The sequence below is a fragment of the Trichosurus vulpecula genome, chromosome 4, assembly GCF_011100635.1.
Source record: "Trichosurus vulpecula isolate mTriVul1 chromosome 4, mTriVul1.pri, whole genome shotgun sequence".
NCBI lineage: Eukaryota > Metazoa > Chordata > Mammalia > Diprotodontia > Phalangeridae > Trichosurus > Trichosurus vulpecula.
In genome coordinates, this window is record NC_050576.1 from 307,679,314 (window position 1) to 307,698,458 (window position 19,145).

Below are 19,145 nucleotides of genomic sequence, written 5' to 3' on the forward strand. Positions count from 1 at the left end.
TTCACTGGTGGAAGCTCAGTTTCCTCATCTGGAAAAAAGGGGTTGGATTTGGTGACATCTGAGATCTCAGTATCTTTTAGCTCAACCATTAAATGTGCCTACCGGGGATAAGGCAGTGACTGTGCTAAGTGCTCAAAGTTGAAAACCAGCATATTCCAGTCTACTGGAAGGGATATGGCTTGTAAACACCAGTGAGGTAGAATGATAGTGGGTGCAGGGGAGGAACCCACACAAAGGGCTTGAGCAACGTTTAAGCAAGGGAAGATCCCAGGCGCATTTGATCATTCCGTTTACAGCCTGACAGTGTCTTGGAGCTCAGCTAGTCTAGCCTCCCCCTCCCTTTTACACAAGAGGAAACAGAGGCTGGGGAGATTTTTATATTTGCCAAGATAACAGCTTTTCTAGAAAGCTCTCTTAGGGGACTTGGAAGAAGCTTCTCTGAGCATGTCTGTCTCTAGACATATCCCATATCAACTGTCTTTTAGAAGGCGTGAGTTTATATGCTATTGTGTAATGATAAATGGGCTGAATGCTGCTTTTTAATTTAATAAAAACTACCATTCCAGTACAAATGTAGTAGTACATTTAAAATACGTTCAGAATCGTTTTCCCCCCACTGAACTTTGTACGCTGCTTTTAAAATCTGCATCAGATAATGCTATGCAATCTGGATAGTTTAGCAAATGACAATATACCTTTTTCATATAAGAGTTAATCAGTAGCCAGGGTTGTTTTACTGGTTGGTTCTATTAGAGGGAAAAGATTTTCCCTCCTTATTGTACTTTGTAAGCTTTAACATTTATGTGGTATTTATTGTGTATGAAGAGTAAGAGTTTAAAAGAAAAAACCACAAAAGTTTGAAAAAAAATCAAATTTTTAAACACCATAATTAATTTTCACTTAGATTAATTTATGTTCCAGTTTTTAATGAGAGTTTTAGACCATTTTTGTTTTGTGTTTAGCTACATTTTTTTTTGAAGAGTTGCCCTTGTTCCCGGCCCCTGTCTCTTTCTCTCTCCCCTCCCCCAACTTTTACCTGCATGTTTGACCTAGCAAAGTAATTGGGCCCACAGCAACATGGGCGTGCCTCCCTTAGAAACACTTAGTTTCATGTATGACTCATAAGCTGAGGCACAGGCACCACTTCCCCAATCTACAGGAGCCATTTTAACAGCACCAAACTGCTGGATTTCTTTTATCTTCTAGCCCCTGGGATCAAATCAAGAGGGATGAAACCTATTTCAGGTAACTGTGTTATGGTTTTACCTTTGGTGGGTGTTGCCTCAATAGCATTCTACAGTGAGAGAGGCTTTACCTGTGGAAGAACATGGCTGAGGGTGCTCTTTTCCCCCCCACCCCCCTTCTCTCTGTCTCTCTGGTAATATATCCAGTTAGTCACATGCTTAATTGTACTTAACTATCTGGGAAAAACAAAGAACACTATTTCTGGTAGGTTTGAGACTTTCTTGGTAAATACTTTGGACATTTTATATCGTGGAAATCATTGTCAGTATGACTTGAGAAAAGAACTATTAGTTTAAAAGAAGAGGTGATATTTCGGGGCTTATTTTTGTTGTAAAACCAAAGCGCTCGTAGTCAAATTTCGTATGGTAAATTTTTTAATTTTTCTGTTTTCCTGGAGCAAGTGGATCCTTAATTGTAGGAGATCATAGGATTCTTATGCAGTTAGTAATAAATAGATATCTTACTATATTTAACTTTATGACTTGGAGTATAGACAACTGATCAATCTGTCTCTGTTATGGTTGACTTAACTAATACTTTAGATTTAGCTGAATTGAGATGTTTTGGTTATGCATTCATACTAACCATTTTTTAAAAAATTGTTTTAGTTTTCAAGCAATTGTTTTCTGAGAAATGTGGTAGCATTTTCATGTCCGCTCTGAGTGAGGTCAATTAAAGACATTTTTTGGGAGACATTTCTTTAAGGAAAAAAGGTTAAAGTTGGGTTATTCATTGTTGGAAATGGATGATTTTTGTTATTTAGTCAGCTTTTATTTTGTGTTGGTAGTGTTTGAAATTCCAAATTCCATAATTTAATTCTCATTGCAGTTTTTCACATTCAGGAGGAATCAAATATGTTGGCCTTTCACCTGTGTAGTAACTGTTATTAAAGTTATCAAAGTTGTGAAAAGAGGAAAATAAAGTGATATGAATTTGTACAGACCCCCTTATTTTCAGATGTTGAGAAATCTTTATTGAAGTTAAAAAAAAATAATTTCATTGAAAAGGTAGGTCTTGAGAAAGCTAAGTAGAAACTAGATTAAGCTAATTATGATTCTAAAACTTAAATGAAAAATTATTTGTAATAAACCTTTTACAGACTTTTCTAAGTCAAATTTGATTGTGACAGTATTTACCTGCTTCTTTGGGACTTACCTATGTAATTTTCTGAGTGCTGAGAGCCTTTCAGATGAAAGGGAGTCTATAAATTCATGCAGTTATTGTTCTTGACTTGTTTGGAAGGAATGTGTCAGTATTGTATTGTTTTTATGAGAAAGTCATTCAAAGTGCTTTTGGCCTGTTGACTTGTAGCAGCAGCTTGTTCCTTCTCGTTTTTTGTTTTTCACTATCAGCATAGTCAGCCATTGAGTAAGCAAGTACTTTCTTCCCTCATTCTTTCCTATGTGCCTTGGGGAAATCTTTTGCTTGAGGGCCACCAACCTATAGGGAAAAAAGTCAGTGAAAGGCCACGTGCAAGGGAAAAACTAGATTTTTTTTTTATTTTGGAGGGAGGATGTAATTACATACAAACACAAAATATGTAATATATTAAATGTGAGTATACAACATGCTGTTATATAAATATAGAAATCAGACTGATCTCTTAATTTCCAAGTCTAATGTACTCTTCCTCCCCTCCCCCCAGTTATTCTCTTTCTTGAACTCTACTACATCTGACACTTTATGAGTTTTAGTGATGATACTTTCTTTTGGGTTTCCTCCTACCTGACCACTTCTCTGTCTCCTTTGCTGGAACACCATCTACTTCATGCTCACTAAATGGGTGTCCTCAACACGCTGTCCTGGGCCCTTTTCTCTATTCTCTTACTCGGTAATTTCGTTATGAGTTTAGTTCAGTTTATATATCTTTATGCAAATGATTCCCAGATCCGTATCACCAGCTGTAATCTCAATTGCCTGTCAGACATTTGAAAGTGGGTGCTCAGCATGCCTCTCAAACACCACATGTCTAAAATAGAACTCATTTTCCTCCAAACCCATCTCATTTCTGAACTTCTCTCTTACCCTGAAGGGTACCAACTCCTTTCTTTCACTTTCAAAGGTCTATCCTTTCCTGCCTTTCCAGGCTTTCTACTCCTCACCTAGCCCAGCAATATTGGCCTGCTTGCGCCTCTTCACTCTGAATAGAGTGCTCCACATCTCCATCTCAGTGTCTTTGAATTCATTGACTGTGGTCCATATCTAGAATGTTTGCTGACCTCATATCCGCTTATCCTGTTCAGGCCTTACCTCTGATTCTACCTTCTGCCGGAAGGCCTTGTGCTGCCCACTTAGCTGTGAATGCCTTCCCCTCTGATATTCTGTACGTACAGTACATGTGCCTGTTAATGTATGTGTTGTTTCCTCCGTTAGATATAAGCTCCTTGAGGGCAGGAATTCTTTCTGCTTATGTATCTCCAGTGCTTTGCGCAAAGTTAGAGCTTAATAAATGTTAGTCGATTGATTGCTTGATTGAATCCAGTTAACTGTCTTCTCTGCCATGATGGCCATCCTTTATAGAACTAAATTAAATTGAATTCTTGGGTATTCTGTACTGCCCCTTGCTGCTTAACTTTTTTATTGTATTTCTCTCGGCTTCTTTATATGCCTGAGGTCAGAGGCTGGTGAACCTCAGAGAAAGTGGCTATCACTATCGCCCCCTGTATGTAGCCTAGAGAATTTCCACACCTTGGTAAACTGAGCCTCTGGAAGTTAAGGATAAAGAGCCGTTGAAAAGGAATGATTTAATTTAGCATTTCAAAGGGCAATCAGAGATAACATCCCGCAGCCCTTTGCCTGCCCTAACGACCCACTAGCTAAGGGGTGTGTATAAATGAGCTGCAAAACCGAAAGAAACCCCAGAGGACGGCTGGTTCAGCCTCCTCATTTTACTGATGAGAAAACTAAGGTAAACCGTGTTAAGTATGTGTCTGAGGCCACATTTGAAGTCAGGTCTTGGGGGGTGGGGCCACCTAGCTAAAAGCTTTCCATTTTTAGGTCACTAGATTTTGCATGCTAAAATAATTCCCATTCTGCCCTAAGGCATTCCGTAGAGGCTGAGGAAACCCTTCTTAACATTGCTGTCGAGATAATGTACACCTTTCTTGCTGTATTCCTTTTGTTACATGAATGGGAGAGGGAAAGTTTCTTTGCCTGAGCTTTTATGCTGGTGCATGGCTCTTGTAGTTTGGAACATCTGGCATGCCTCACTGGTTCTATATCTTTTCTACAACCATGGTGAACACTGTGCTAACCTTACTTAATGGGAAGTGGGAAGAGAGCCAACAAACTGCATTGCTAGAAAGCCAATATCAGTTGTTTCTGTCAGTTCTTTATTGGAATGGTCAGTCCCTGACTGTCCAAGAATCTGGGGCTGATCCAGAGGTAGGGACTATGTCTCTGAACCAGCTCTTGCTTTTCAGTTATCCAAGTCAAATGGGGTTGATCTGGGGGCTTTCATTACAAGAGTAATCTCTACCTTTATTGGCCTGGATATAAGCAAATATCATTAAAAATGGATTCTGTTAGAATCTATTTTGGGTCTTGGGCATTAAATCACCAGTGATTTTTTTCAAAAATATTTGTAGTTGTTTCCCTCAACAAAAACCCACGAAGGCTCATGCTGCTTGTGTTGTTAATGGTGGGGAAAGGGGGAAGAGAAAATTCCTGGATATTGTGTTTTGGAAATTATGAGAATTTGCTGGTCACAACTTGCTGTTTGTGGGTTTCTTCATCCTCTTTTCATTTTGTCTGTCTTGAAAGACCTGTCTGATAAGTTTTATAGCTAATCTACTTGTTATCGGTCTTCTGAGCTGACCAGTAGAGATATTTTCCTGCCCAACGTGCCCTAGGCCCATTATATCACTGACACATGCCCTGGCATAATAGTAGTATATTCAAAGTACATTCTGCTGATTCATTTACTTATTTTTTATCTTTTAGCATTTTTATGAGCATTAGACTTTTTGAATTTTAGAACTGGAACCGACCTTGAAGATTATCTATTTCAGTCCTCTTGTTTCTAATAGGAAGAAATTGAAACTCAGAGGAGTGAAATAACTTGGCCAAGGCCACGCAACAAGCTGATTAGTAACAGAGCTGAGACTAAAACTCAGGTCCCCTGATTCCCCATCTAGTACTTTTTCCTCTCTTCTTTGCTCCGGGCCAAGGGATCCTTCCTTGTCACTCCCATCTTAAATGATATCTGTACATCATACAAGGATCTGAAATGAGTCCTGGATCTAATTGATTGTTGAATTGATTAAAGACTTTCATTAGGGCTTTTTATCCTTGTTGGATAATAACTATTTTCCTGTGTCCCTTGGCTGTAATATGCCGAGGAATGGGGTGATGAGATGAGAATTCCATCTGTTAATGGGAACAGGTGCAAGAGCATGGGAAGAGGGAGGGGAGGGGGTGGAAAGGAAACAAGCATTTATGTAACTCCTGTGGTGTGCCAGGAACTGTGCTGAGTGCTTTACAGATATCACCTCATTGTAGTAGTCCTGGGAAGGGGTAGGTGCTATTATCCCCACCGTTGAGGAAACTGAGGCAAAGAGGCTAAATGATCTTTCCAGGGCCACACAACTAGTGTCTGAGAATGGATTTGAACTCAAGTCTGGCCCTCTATCTACTGTGCTACCTAGCTGCCTCTGTCCTAGATCCCTAAGTTATTAAAAAAATATTAGGAAATCTTATTTCTCTTCTTTTTTAAAAAGGGGTTTTATTGGGGATTTTAAAAGGTATTTCCAAATGAACTCCTCTACCCAGTAAGTTTCTCTTGTAACAAATAAAAACAAATAAGTAAAATCAAGTGACGTGACTAGGTCTGACAGAGTATGCATCGTTGTGTACCTATAGTTCCACACTTCTCCAAAAAAAGAAGGTAAATAATACTTTTATCTCCCGTCAGGGCCAAGATTGGCCTTTACAATTGTACAGGGTTTGGCTTAATTTTAGTCTTATTATCCTGGTTCTGCTTTACTTCACTCTTCATTACTCAGTCTCATATGTTTTAGAGGTTCCTATTTCTTTGGAATTTATGCAGCTTTAATTCTGATCTTAGGGATTGGTATATGTGCAAATGTGTGGTTAGGTAATATGGTATGTGTTTAATGCTAGATTTTCCAGTATATTAGAGTATACCTTTTAAAATTAAAGCAGTTTTTCGGCACTTTGGGAATAACCAGTTTAATTTTTGTTTGGTTGTGTGTAAAAATTCTTTTTTTGAAACATCTATTAAACAAATCTGTTTTAAAACAAAGTCTCTAAGCTGTGTGTGTGTGTGTGTGTGTGTGTGTGTGTGTATACATTGCCGAGCACTCTTATATCTTCCAGTCAGGAGTTTATAGTTAATTGAGTAGACAGTAATGGAACAGCTAAAGGTTTTTGACAGGAAGTGGTATTTTTCCTTCGGTAATAATACAAAGGGTTGGTTAGTTGGAGAAGCAAGGTGATTGGTTAGGGTTCTGGTGCCCCTTGCATGCCTAAACTTTCTGTGTTCTGCATCTTAACCAGATTTCTCTCATGTTTTGCCTTCTTTCCTCCCCGTAGCTTTATTTTGATGGTATACACCCTCTATCTGGAGTGAGTTCCCTGTTCTTGACACTTGAATTTTTTGGGTTCCCCCCCCTGCACCAATCATTGGATTGTAAGCTGCTTGAGAGCAAAGCCTCTTTCTCCCCCAGCTGCATAAATAGTTGTTTAATGAAGGAAATGACTCACCAAACACTCCTCCTCCATTCATAAGCTTTATGCACTTGATCCAGTTTGGTACTCTGCCAAGGGTCGAGGCTACTGAGGAAAAGTCAAAACAGTGCCTAGAAGTTAATGTTCTAATGGGAGAGGTGACTTTCTAATAGGCTCACCAAAGATGCTGCTGTGTCAGGGGAAGGTCCCCTTTAGAGTGAAAGGCCTGGTGCAAAAGGCACAGTTTGATCTGAGAGCATTCAAAGCATGGGGGACATTCATTTACTCTGGTTATATTGATGTATCCTGGGCACATTGTGGGCTGTTAATAAATGTTTGTTGATTGATTGATAGGTCTTGGGAGGCAATACAGAAAAAAGAAAACTTGTGCTCTTTACCTCATGAGGACCCGAGTTGAGATTCCACCTCTTGCCACTGTATTACCTTATCAACCTCCCTGATCCTCAGTTTCCTTATCTTCAAAAGGAAGAAATTGGGCACGATGCCTTTTGAGGTGTCTCTTCTAGGTGCTATATCTTTGATCCATAGGTCATCGGAATAATGTTTTCACCTTAATCTTTTAGTGATCAAAAAGTAATTGACTTTGAGAAAGGAAGCCTGTATATAAATTAGGCTGAATTAAAAGTTTAAGCCTAGAGTAACTCAAAACTAGTTGCATTGGGGGTTTTTCCCATCAGAAGTCTCCCTTAAGAAACAGATAAGGATATTTGCTGTTTCTAGACAGTAATTATGTTCTAAAGGGGTTTAGGGAGCTTAAGGGCAAAAAAAAAAATTTATAATTAATTTGGAGTGACCTTAGAGAAATCATTCCCTTCATTTACTGCTGAGGAAATGGAAGCATTAAGGAGTTAATTTAATTTACTAGCCCTGTCATAGCAGCAGAACTAGAGCTACAATCCAGGACTCTTGACTTTCTTGTCCAATATTCTTTTTTTACTATGACTTGTCTTCTCGTGAACAAAAACTTTTACTAAACACTGCTTCTCCGAAGCCTACTTCCTGTTTTAGGTTCTTTTGGCCGGGCTGTTAGACCACTTGAATTTTGAATACCCACCCTTAAAAAGAGCTGGCTGCTAAGAGTCTAAATGGATAGAGCCCTGGGCCTGGAGTCTGGAGCCTCAGGCACTTACTACTTGTGTAACCTTGGTTAAGTCTCTTAACTCTGTTTGCCTTAGCTTCCTCATCTATAAAATGTAAAATTACCCCATGTAAAAAAAGCTGGAGAAGGAAATGGCAAACCATTCTAGTATCTTTGCCAAGAAAACTCCAGAACAACAAAAATGACAGCAAATACTTAAAAAGCCTTGGTCTTGAGTACTTAAATGTATCTGTGATCTCTTTGGGATTTCCTTCCAAAAATTCAGACCCAACCTATCCAAGCCTGTGGATTCAGTGGGACCAGGGAGTCCACTCCATAATCTTAACAATAGTCTTATTTTTTTTTCCCGCCAAGATATGTTGTCAACTTGGGGTGGTGGTGGTTTTAAAATACATTGGTGTGTGCAATTTCCTTTTTTCCCCCTCCCAGTTGGTTTGGGAACTGTAGCTTTTATATCTGTTTCAATTAGGAAGACGGTAGCTTGTAGCTTGATTAATTACTAAAAAGAAATTCTCAAATGTTCTTACCTTTCCCCTCAACAAAGAAACATAATTTTGAAGAAAAAAAAAGATCATTTAATAAAAATGCCACATACAGTTATGCAGTTGAATATAAAATTCAGGCACAGTAGTATTTACTTTTCCAGGTATTTTTGCTTGAGAACTGGCAAAACATTTCCTTTATGATTCTCTTCCCCCTTCCCCCTCCTCCCCCCCCCAGCCTTGGAGACTCTCCAGTCAATTGTTTGCAAATGTGGTAGGGGCATAGTATTTTCATGGCATTAAAAAAGATCCCAACAAATGATAACGTATCTATCTATCTAGTCTAGCCTTTTTAGCAAATGAAGATTAAATATAGCCACATAGTCAATTTGATGTCTCCTTAAAACAAGATTATCTTGGGGCACTTTGGTTTAGTAGACAGGGAATACTGAAGTTGAAATAGGACTAGAAATTGATTTGAGCGATCGTCAGTTTAGAGTCAGCAGTTCACAGTTGCTCAGGGTAGTCCTAATAAGAAAATCATGTTTCAAGATGAGCTATTCGCATTTCACTAGCAAGCACTCAGTTACCAAAACTAGTGGTGGAGTTTTTTGTTTTTGTTTTTAAAATTACAGTAACTGACAGTATGAAAAAGATCAAATTGGAGGAGTCCAATTATGCTCATGTGTTCAAATCTACACTTGAGATTAAGGAGAAAGGGGAGGAAACCTTTGTTGGATTTTTTTTTTTGGGGGGGGGGGTGAAGTTGCAGGATTTCAGTCTTAGCTGACACTTCATTGTCGACCCTCAGTATATTCTTAGGTGCCATCATGTCTGCTAAATTTAGTTTAGACTTAATTCTGAGTTTCTTTTTTCATATAGCACTTTTTCTGGGTAGGGGAAATAATTTTCATTCTAAACTCATTTGTTAAATGTTATTGTGTGTAAGGCATTATTATGGCAGGCGCTATGGAAGATTAGGAAATGGTGTGTGTGGATATGTGTACTTTGTAATTTTCAAAGGGCTGCTATTTGTTTAGAAGTAATAATTGATATTGTATCCTCATAACCACCATATTTTAAAGTTAATAATGCTCCAAAAGAATTTTGAAATTTGACACTTCATATTGCCTGTTGTATGGTCATGTATATACTTACCTTATTTTGCATAATGATTATTGCACATGCGCTGGTGGTGTCTCTCTAATTAGATTATGAGTCCCTTGAGAGCAAGGGCAGCATCATTGTGGCGAAGTAGAATGCTGGGCTTTGAGTACAAATTCTGCCCGAGATGTTTATTTGCTTTGTCATCATGGATAGTCTTAGCTTCCCTGTCTCAGTTTTCTTAGCTTTAAAATCAGAATAATAATATTCATAGTACCTACCCCACCAGATTTTTGTGAGCCGAGTGTTTTTGTGAACTTCGAAACCCAGTATAAATGTTAGTTATTATTTTTGATCATGTCCCACACAATAGTAACATTGTGGGACTTGGGGGATAGGGGTTTGTATCATGTGCCTTACACAGGAGGGAGATTACAGCAGTTCTTGGGAGCTAGGAGACTGAAGTTTTAGGTTCTAGGCCCAACTCTGTAACTCTTTAAACAACCCCAACCCCTCCCACCCCCAGCCTTTTTATGATTTTGGGCAAGTCCCTTTACTCCTTTTGATTTCAAGATTGGTCAGGTGAAGGAGGCTGAACCTACACAATCTCTGAGGTCCTTTCCAGATCTGATTAGTATGCAAGAACAATTGTGAGGTTCTTCATGTGTGGGGTACTATTAGGTCACTTTGATGTAAGAGACTTTGGGTTTTTTTTCCCTTTTGTTCCCTGCTTTTGGAGAATCTGAGTAAATCATTTGGAAAGCCAGTAAGCACATTTATATAGATCCTCTTTTGTTAGATTTCTCCTAAAGTTTTGCTTTTTGATCTTGCCAGTGAATTCCAGAATATGCATGATCTCTAGGCTACCTATGATGAGATTTCAATCAGAAATTCCTAATTAGCTTTTGCTGTAAATAGCCATATAGTTTTGACTTTGTCATATATTGATTCTATGCATTTCTAAAAATTTATCTCAAAGGATAAAAGAGATTTAATTGGTTGCCTTATTCATTAATTTTGTCCTATTTTCTTGTAAATTCAAAGCAGACCTTAGGGGTTTCTATTGATTATATTTTGAGCACTGAAAAACAATAGTTTTCTGAACCAGAATAGCCAAGATTAAAAGTTAATTAAAAAACTTTAGGCCCAGAAAAATGACTTTACATTGCAATTGATTGGGTGACCTTTATACAAAGTTTGAAGAAATATAAGAAAATTACTATTATCATTAGCTGTTAAACAGGAATCTGAAAAACGAAAGCTGTATTTTAATTGTAGGGAAAAGCAAGACACCAAAGCTGAAATAAGGAAATGTACAGACCTTTGTGTAGAGTAGGTGCTTAGTAAATATTGGCTAAATAAGTTAGGTGTTCTGATCTCTGATTGCTTGAACTAGTAGAATATAGAAAACAACATCGCTGAACATAAATGTTGATTGCTGTAGAACTATGTGAAGTAAGTTAATGAGGTATGTGCAAGTTAGACCGGTCATCTATTTGAGGATATCATTAAAGTAATATTGTTGGATCAAACAGTTACACACATTTATTGTATTAAGAAACTGCATGTTGATTTGTTCAATTGTTACTTCTCAAAGAAAGTGAAAGTGCTTCATTCAGTGCGATTACCTACAGACCTTTAGTGCAATGTACAGCTGAAGAAAGGGAAGTTGGGAAAAGAGGAAGAAAACTGTTAGTGACTTTGCTACCACTTTGTGAGAGAGATTTTTCTAACTTCATTTTCTTTAAAAACTTTTATTTTATTGATTCCTTTTGTTTTTACATTACCTACAATTTGTCCTATATCCTTATCCTCCCCTTTCCTGGAGAGCCAGCCTTTATGACAGAGGTTAACCTTTTAAAATATTTTGATAACTGTTTCGATATAATTGCTTTCCTTTGTATATATTTTATTTTTTGCATTTATAAACTGTTCTGAGAAGGGGCATCCAGCACTTACCATAGTGGCTCTCTAGGACCTCAACCCTTTGACTGAATCCAAACTTCACAGAACAAATCCCCTTTATAACAGGATTTAACTCGAACTCAGTCAAAAAGCCTCACCCAAGGACCTAGAAGACCACATATGGCCTTTCAAATGATCGATAAGCTTTTTTTTATAACTACTCTCACCATTTATAGTGATGGTATAGAATGTAAGAGATAGTAGCTGCATGAAAGTCATCATCTCAAAAACTCCCCAACATCCTGCCAATTAATCAGAGAACTAACATTCTCTGGATAGAAGGGAGAATTGACTAATGTATTTAATATAGCATGGGATTTATTTCCATATTAGATTTATATTTACTTTTTAAGAATCATTTGAATAGGCTAATCTTTTATGACAAAGGTTAGCTATTTCAGGCCACTTAATTATTAATATTTATGATATCTTTTAGCCAATACATAATGTTATGTGCAGAGCTAGGTAAAGAGGTGTTAAAAGGGCAAAGGGCCTTTATTAAATTTGTCTGAGCATGGAGAAGAGTGACAGAATTTGATAAAAGAAGGAAAAAAATCTGGTGACAATTAAATAGAAGACCATAATGAGTTGTAAACCATTTCTAGGGTCCATGTGATTACCAGAGAGATAGGAAGGGAGAGGCAGAAAAAAAGGTGGCATTTAATTTGTGGTTTAAATTTTAAATAGGGATTAAATTTGAGTAAATTCTTGAGTGAAATTTATTTGAGCATAGTTGCTGGTGCAACATGCATGAGTGGAAGATGTATCACAGATAACTGGAAATCCTTACTGGCTAGTGAATTTAAAGAGAATCATTATAAAAACAGCCCCTAAACTTTAGAGGCAGACCAGACTAGATAATCCTGGCAGAACTCAATTTAAAGAGATCAGTTTTGACCTTTGAGATAGCTATCTTTTGACAAATGATTGAGGCTTGGGACGGCTGTTCTTTGATACATAGGTATCCATGTTACAGAAATGTCTATATCTATTGACGTAACAAGGTTTTAAGAGCTTGAACAGTTAACTTCACTTTGTAATTGTGGTTTTCGGAATTTTTGCTGCATGTAATATAAATTTAAAAATAATTTTTTCACATTGAAATTTAGTCTCTAACACAGAAATAATTTTTTCTTAATTCAGTTAAACTGTGATATTTTGTTTCTGACTCTGTACATAAACGGAGGTAGTAGATCCAAAGATGTAGTACAGAGGGCAGGAAATACTTGACGTTCGTGTGCTCTGTCTTCCTTTCAGCTTCCTGTCAGTTAAACCACCATTGGAGTAACAGAAGCACAGATGCACAAAGCTACTTGTTCTTGAATTTCTGTAAGGGAGACTAGTTTTTCAGTATCACCATATAAAACCTTTATGTTTTGCTTTTATTGCTTGTTTTTGTGAAATATCTTTAAATTGTCAAAGTTGTAAATATGTTTAAATTTCATATGCTGGATGCTATACAACTCCAGAGAAAGAACTGATAAATAGAAATATGCATAGTATAGTTGTACGTATATTAATAAATATGTCAAATGGTGACCTGCTCTAGTGTGGGATGGGGAGGGAAAGAGAGAAAGACCAAAAACAATTAAATTTTAAAACATTTCACAAGTTGGGGCTTAAATGAAAGTTTTTGAATTAATGAAAACCTTACCCTGATAAAATGGACAGAAGATACTTAAAAATCTTCTCCATATCAGCTCTTTAAATGCTAAGTGTCATCCTGGTATGGTCCTGGCCAATGAGAAGGCTAAGTGATGGATCCATTGAGCTTTGGAGTTCTGACTTGCAGTAGGACTAAAGCTGTACTACGTCTGGCATTAATATGGTGAGCCCTTGGGGTGGGCACTGGGCTGCCCAAGGAGGGGCAAATTGGCCCAAGATGGATCACAGCTTTCCTGCTGATCAGCCATGGAATTGGATCATGTGTAGCCCTTGCAGCATGGTTGACCATGGGAAACCCAGTCTCCTTCCCTCCCACGAATGCTAAGCATCACATTTTGATTCAAGAAAGGTGGTTTTATATAGAAAGAGCATGTGGCTTAGGATGTAGAGAAGCTGTTCTCTATTCTGATACACACACACACACACACACACACACACACACACACACACAAACTTTGGGGAGCTATTTGGTCGCCGCCTCACTTGTAGATATTGCTGACTTCCTTTTTTTTCTGACATGTCTTCTAGCTCTTTTCATAAATTAGTGTACAGTGAGTGTAGGGCATCACTAGTAAACCATATGGGAATTAAATAATATTTTGGAAATAATACTTTTTATTAAAATAAAATTCCCATGAAATACCAAGGTATTCTTTAGTGTTAAATTGTGGAGCAGAACTCATGTTGTCGATTGTGATTATCTGGGTGTTTGAATTTTTCATGTTGACACAATAAGATAATAAAATACAAGAAGAGCTAATAAAATAATTATAAAAATTTAAAGCTGCCATGGAAATAACTTTTGCTTACCTTCACTCAGACAGCAGTATGCTTCATCAGATATGTATTATATGAGAAGAGACAATAGTCAATTCCGACTCATAATGTCTTAGGCTGGAAAGAAAATAAAACTTTTATGCCCAAAACGCTGTAAAAATGTCCATACCCTTTGACCCCGCAATACCACTTCTAGGGCTGTATCCCAAAGAGGTCATACAAGTGGGAAAAGGGACCTGTATGTTCAAAAATATTTATAGCAGCTCTTTTTGTGGTGGCAAAGAATTTGAAATCAAGGAGATGCCCATCAATTGGGGAATGGCTAAACAAATCGTGGTATATGAATGTAATGGAATACTGTTGTGCTATAAGAAATGAGGAGCAGATGGACTTCACAAGAACCTGGAAAGACTTACGTGATCTGATGCTGAGTGAGGGGAGCAGAACCAGGAGAACATTATACACGATTATAGACACATGCTATCTGTAAAGACTACCTTTGATAGACTTGGCTCTTCTCAGCAGTGCAAGGTTCTAAGACAGATCCAAAAAACTCATGATGGAAAAATCGATTCACATCCAGAGAAAGAATTATAGAGTCTGAATGCAATTTGAAGCAAACTATTTGCTTTCTCTTTTTTTGTTTGGTTTCTTCTTTTTCATGGTTCATCCCATTGGTTATAATTCTTCTTCGCAACTGGACTATTGTGAAAATAAGTTTAATGTGAAGGTATATGTAGAACCCACAGTGGATTACATGCCCTCTTGGAGGGGATGGGGGAGGAGGGGGAGAGCGAGAAAATTTGGAACTCAGAAACTTGTGGAGCTGAGTGTTGTAAGATGAAAATAAAAAATAAATTAAAAAAAAGAAAATTAAACTTTTTAACATTTTATTATATTGTACCTTAACAATTTTTAAGATAATACAGTTTTTTGGCCAAATCTTAGCTTTATACTCTGTTACCTTGTCTTTTAATATTCTTGCCAAAATGCTAGTGTAATCAAGGCAAAGGACGCATTGCTGATATAACGTAGTTAAATTTTGTTAGAAACAAAATATTAGCAATGTCTTTAACCGAGTTAAGGCACCTAAATACAAAAAATAGTAACAACCATGTAAAACTCTAAAATGAGTTCTCTGAAATCTCTGAAACTATTTTTTCTCTTAAAGACCAGCCTTAACCCCAAAGCACTGTGGCTCTCACTGGATGGTCAACCTCAGGTCTGGACCAACCCCTACTTGGTCATTGCTTGGACCTTGATTGGCTCAGAATGAATGTAAATAGCAGTTGTGTCTGTTTTGACCAGAAACCCGGAGACTCTTTCCCTCCCAGGTCATTTTTTTTTGAGGCCATTCTTCGCTTCAAGCCTTAATGACTAAATGGGCATTGCCTCTGTCAGAGACCTGTTAAAGACCTTAGTTTAAAAAGGCCAAGGTTTCCTACTCCATCCAGGGCCATCTCCTGTCATCCTGATCTGTGTCTGGCCACTGGACGTAAATGGTTCTGGAAGAACAAAGTAAGGTTGGTGGTGACTTTGCATAGCTCTCCCTCACTTAAATCCAGTTCAGTTGCATGTCATGACATCACCTCCCTGCTGTAACGGTCCTCTTCGAAGAAAGGACAAACGGCAAGCAATAGACCTCTTATTTGTGCTCTTAGCCTGCCATTTCCTCAAACTGTGTTTTTCCTCCCCAGAGATTACAATCTCATTGTCACCAACAAGGAAAAATAAAGGCTGTATTAAAAGAAAAAAAAATTCCAAAATAATATAGTTATTAAAATATATATATATTACTTTTTTTATTCAGGGATTTCTTTATGACATTCATTAAATTTTGTATTCTTTTATCTGGTATATTTTTATTTTGAGGAATTAAAATATGTCAGTCTAAAATATAGAATTTAATAATAATGCTGTGGAGATTAGGCAATTTTTTCAATTTGTGTGCTAAAATTTGCATTTAAGGACTTTTGAAGGGTCCATTGGCCTTTCCCACAGGCTCTTGTGCTGCCTTTAATAGTACCACCCCTGGAAAGAAAACTGGGAATTATGTGTGTAGTGGAACCAGTGTATACCATATGCTGCAGTAAATATTTATTAAGCTCCTACTATGTGCGAGGCACTGTGGTAAGTGCTGGGGATACAAATAAAGGAAAGAAAGACAGAGCCTACCCTCAAGGAGCTCATATCTTAGGAAGGAAGATGAGAAGGGGGAGGTCTGAGTGCCAGAGGATAGTCAGTGAGGGGGCTTGATGGAGACATTATTGGAGCCAGAACCAAGCAAAGCAGCTGCAATGAAGAGAGGCTGCAATATTGGGCTCTCTTTCAGAGGAGATTATGGAACGAGGTGTTTTTTTCCCCCAGTTCATCCTCCATCCCTCCAATCAGAGAGGCAGAAACAACTGAGGATATTGATGAGGTATGAGAAGCAAAGCTGAATTATGCAGTGCTCGGTTAGGGGGATGGATTAAATTTGCATTTGAATCTGAAAAGTGTTCATTAGGGTCCTCCCAAGAGAAAAATCCAAGGTGAAAAATGGTACGATCCCCATTCTTCAAGAGCTTGTGGTTTTTTGTGTTGGTGGTGTTGGGTTTTTGTTTTTTTTTTTGATAGAGAATACAAATGTATAGTGGACTGAATTTAGAATTAAGCGGGAGAAGAAAGCAGTCTGGGTTTTCTTGAGGAAATTGCAGAGCTCCTTAATGACTCCAAATGTGTCCCAGAAAAAAGAACCCATATTTTTTAATACCAGTATTCTATTGGCAATGATGTATGGCTACAATTCATGGAATACTGCAGTCTCTTAACGATTAAAAATTAGTATAATTTGGAGGTTAAGGGAAACCATGGCAAGTTTGACCAGGATTTTTAACATAAAAGAAACTTTGAATAACAGGATATCATCAAGAAAATGTATGAGTAGTAAAAATGAGGTTGGTTATATGATAAAGGCAAGGGATAGGCTGGACTAAAGTGTACCACTGGTATCCTCTGTTATGTGAGGAGCAAGAGAGGCTTCAGTATGTGTTGGGCGGATTCCCTTCTCCCTGGGGAGCATATGAGAAAACCCAGGCAAAAGTTGCAAACAATATAGGCACATGGGAGGAGTCCTCATTGCTGAGCTTGTAGATCCATTTGAGTATGGAGAGCAAGGGTTAAAGTTCTGGCCTGGGAACTTATTTAATGTGTACCGATAGTCTTGTCTAACCAGCCATAACATAGATCACCAGAGTGAAAAAAAAGTTATTTGCACTTATGTGGTAAAGGAATTGAAGCTATTTTCCAAAGTTTAAAGGGAAAATCACTGAGTTCAGTTTAATTCATGGGATGAATTCTCACCAGAGTTCTTGACTTAAAAAAAAAAAAGAAAACCAAAAACACACACACACCAAAAACCTGACCATGTCAATAAACAAAAAGAAAAGGAAGAGGCTTACAAATTAAACTGAACTTTTACAATACAATTTTTAAAAACCTATATTGAATTTAACTATAAGTTCTTCAAGACCTGCTTTTTGAGTCCTTAAACTCTCCATCTGTGTAATCTTTAATATTTCATTTGTGTTTTTTTTTCCCCTTTGGACTCACGATCACTACCCATAGGCCTCACCTCCTAGTTTTTTAAAAGAAATCCTTCTTTGGAACAAGTAAGTCTAGTTTCAAAAAATATATTAACAAAGAGGTTATGTCTAAGAATGTATATGCGTCATTATTGCACCACTAATCTATCATCCCTCTGTCAACAGGGTGGGAAATACGCTTCATCATCAGTCTTTTAGAATAATTTTTGGTCATTGCATTGACTGGAGGTCTTAGATCTTTTCAAAGTTATTTTCCTTTACATTATTATAGGAGATACGTATGGACCTGGTTGAGAAAACCCTTTCCCAGTGTAGGTTGGCATTTTCTCTTCAGGTTGATAGCCTTAGGGAGTTGGCTTTAGCACTGGAAGGTGTTCAGCAATTTCTAGCTATCATTTTGTAAGTCATTGTATAAGTTGTTTTCCTGGTTCTGCTCAGTTCACTCTGCATCTGTTCGTGTAAGTCTTACCAGACTTGAATTCATACTTTTGTTGTTGCTGTTGTTGTTATTATGTCATTTCTTATGACTTAATAATATTACACCCCATTCTTATACCATAAATTCTTTAGACTTTCCCCCCCTCAATGGATGGGTATCTTCTGTTTACATTCTTTTGCTACAACTAAGAGTGCTATAAATATTTTGTACATGAGTCTTTTCCATCTGTCTTTGATTTGGACTATTTGCCTAATAGTGGTGTAATTGGACTGAAGGCTATACAATTGAGTAATTTTGGGAGTATAGTTCCAAATTGCTTTTTAGAATAATTAGGTCATTGACAGCTCTATGAAGAGTACATTAGTGAGGCAGCTAGGTGGTGCAGTGAGTAGAGCACTGACCCTGGAGTCAGGAGGACCTGAGTTCAGATGTTGCCTCAGACACTTGACACACTTACTAGCTATGTGACCTTGGGCAAGTTACTTAACCCCAATTGCCCTACCTTTCCCCCCCTCCAAAAAAAATACATTAGTGTGCCTGTCTTCCCATATTGCTCATTTTTGCTCAGAATTGTTTTAATTTGCCTTCTTTTTATTAATGAATTGGAGTGTTAAAAAGAAATATTGCTATATTTTGCTTTTGTCTCACTTTATCTATCCCTCTTTCCCCTTCAGGGAGCAATCCATTATAACAAAGAATAAAAAAAAATAGGGGAAAAAAGTTTAGCATAAATAACCAACATAATAAAAAAGTCTTGACACTGAATGTGTAGTGTTCCACATCCATAGGTGCAAAAAAAAAAAAAAAGGAAGGTCCTCTCCTATCTCTTCTTTGCAGCTGCTCTTCGTCATTATTACATCACAGCATTCACTTTTGATTGTTTTGTCTTTCTATTTACATTGTTATAGTCATAGTATATAGATTAGTTAATTGGCCCAGCCTACCTGATTTTTTTCAATAGAGTTGTTGATAGCTTTTTTGAAACCTGTCTCCTGTTTGTGCCCTTTGAGCATTTATTAGAGAATGACTCTTGATGTTACATATTTGAATCAATCCTTGAATATCCAAGTTTTATC

General features: G+C 37.5%; 1 protein-coding gene across 5 annotated transcripts in view; it reads left to right on the forward strand.

Annotated features, from left to right (window-relative positions):
- Nucleotides 1–1,130: 1,130 nt before the first annotated feature.
- ELF1 (E74 like ETS transcription factor 1) overlaps nucleotides 1,131–19,145 on the forward strand; it is a 99,514-nt gene continuing 81,499 nt past the window's right edge. For 2 of the 5 annotated variants that reach the window (XM_036755875.1, XM_036755876.1), the window contains exon 1: nucleotides 1,131–1,245. The gene's annotated coding sequence lies outside the window, so the exon portion shown is untranslated. Of the gene's footprint in view, nucleotides 1,246–1,434; nucleotides 1,450–19,145 lie in introns of those variants that run through there. The other 3 variants (XM_036755872.1, XM_036755874.1, XM_036755873.1) reach the window with 2 other exon arrangements.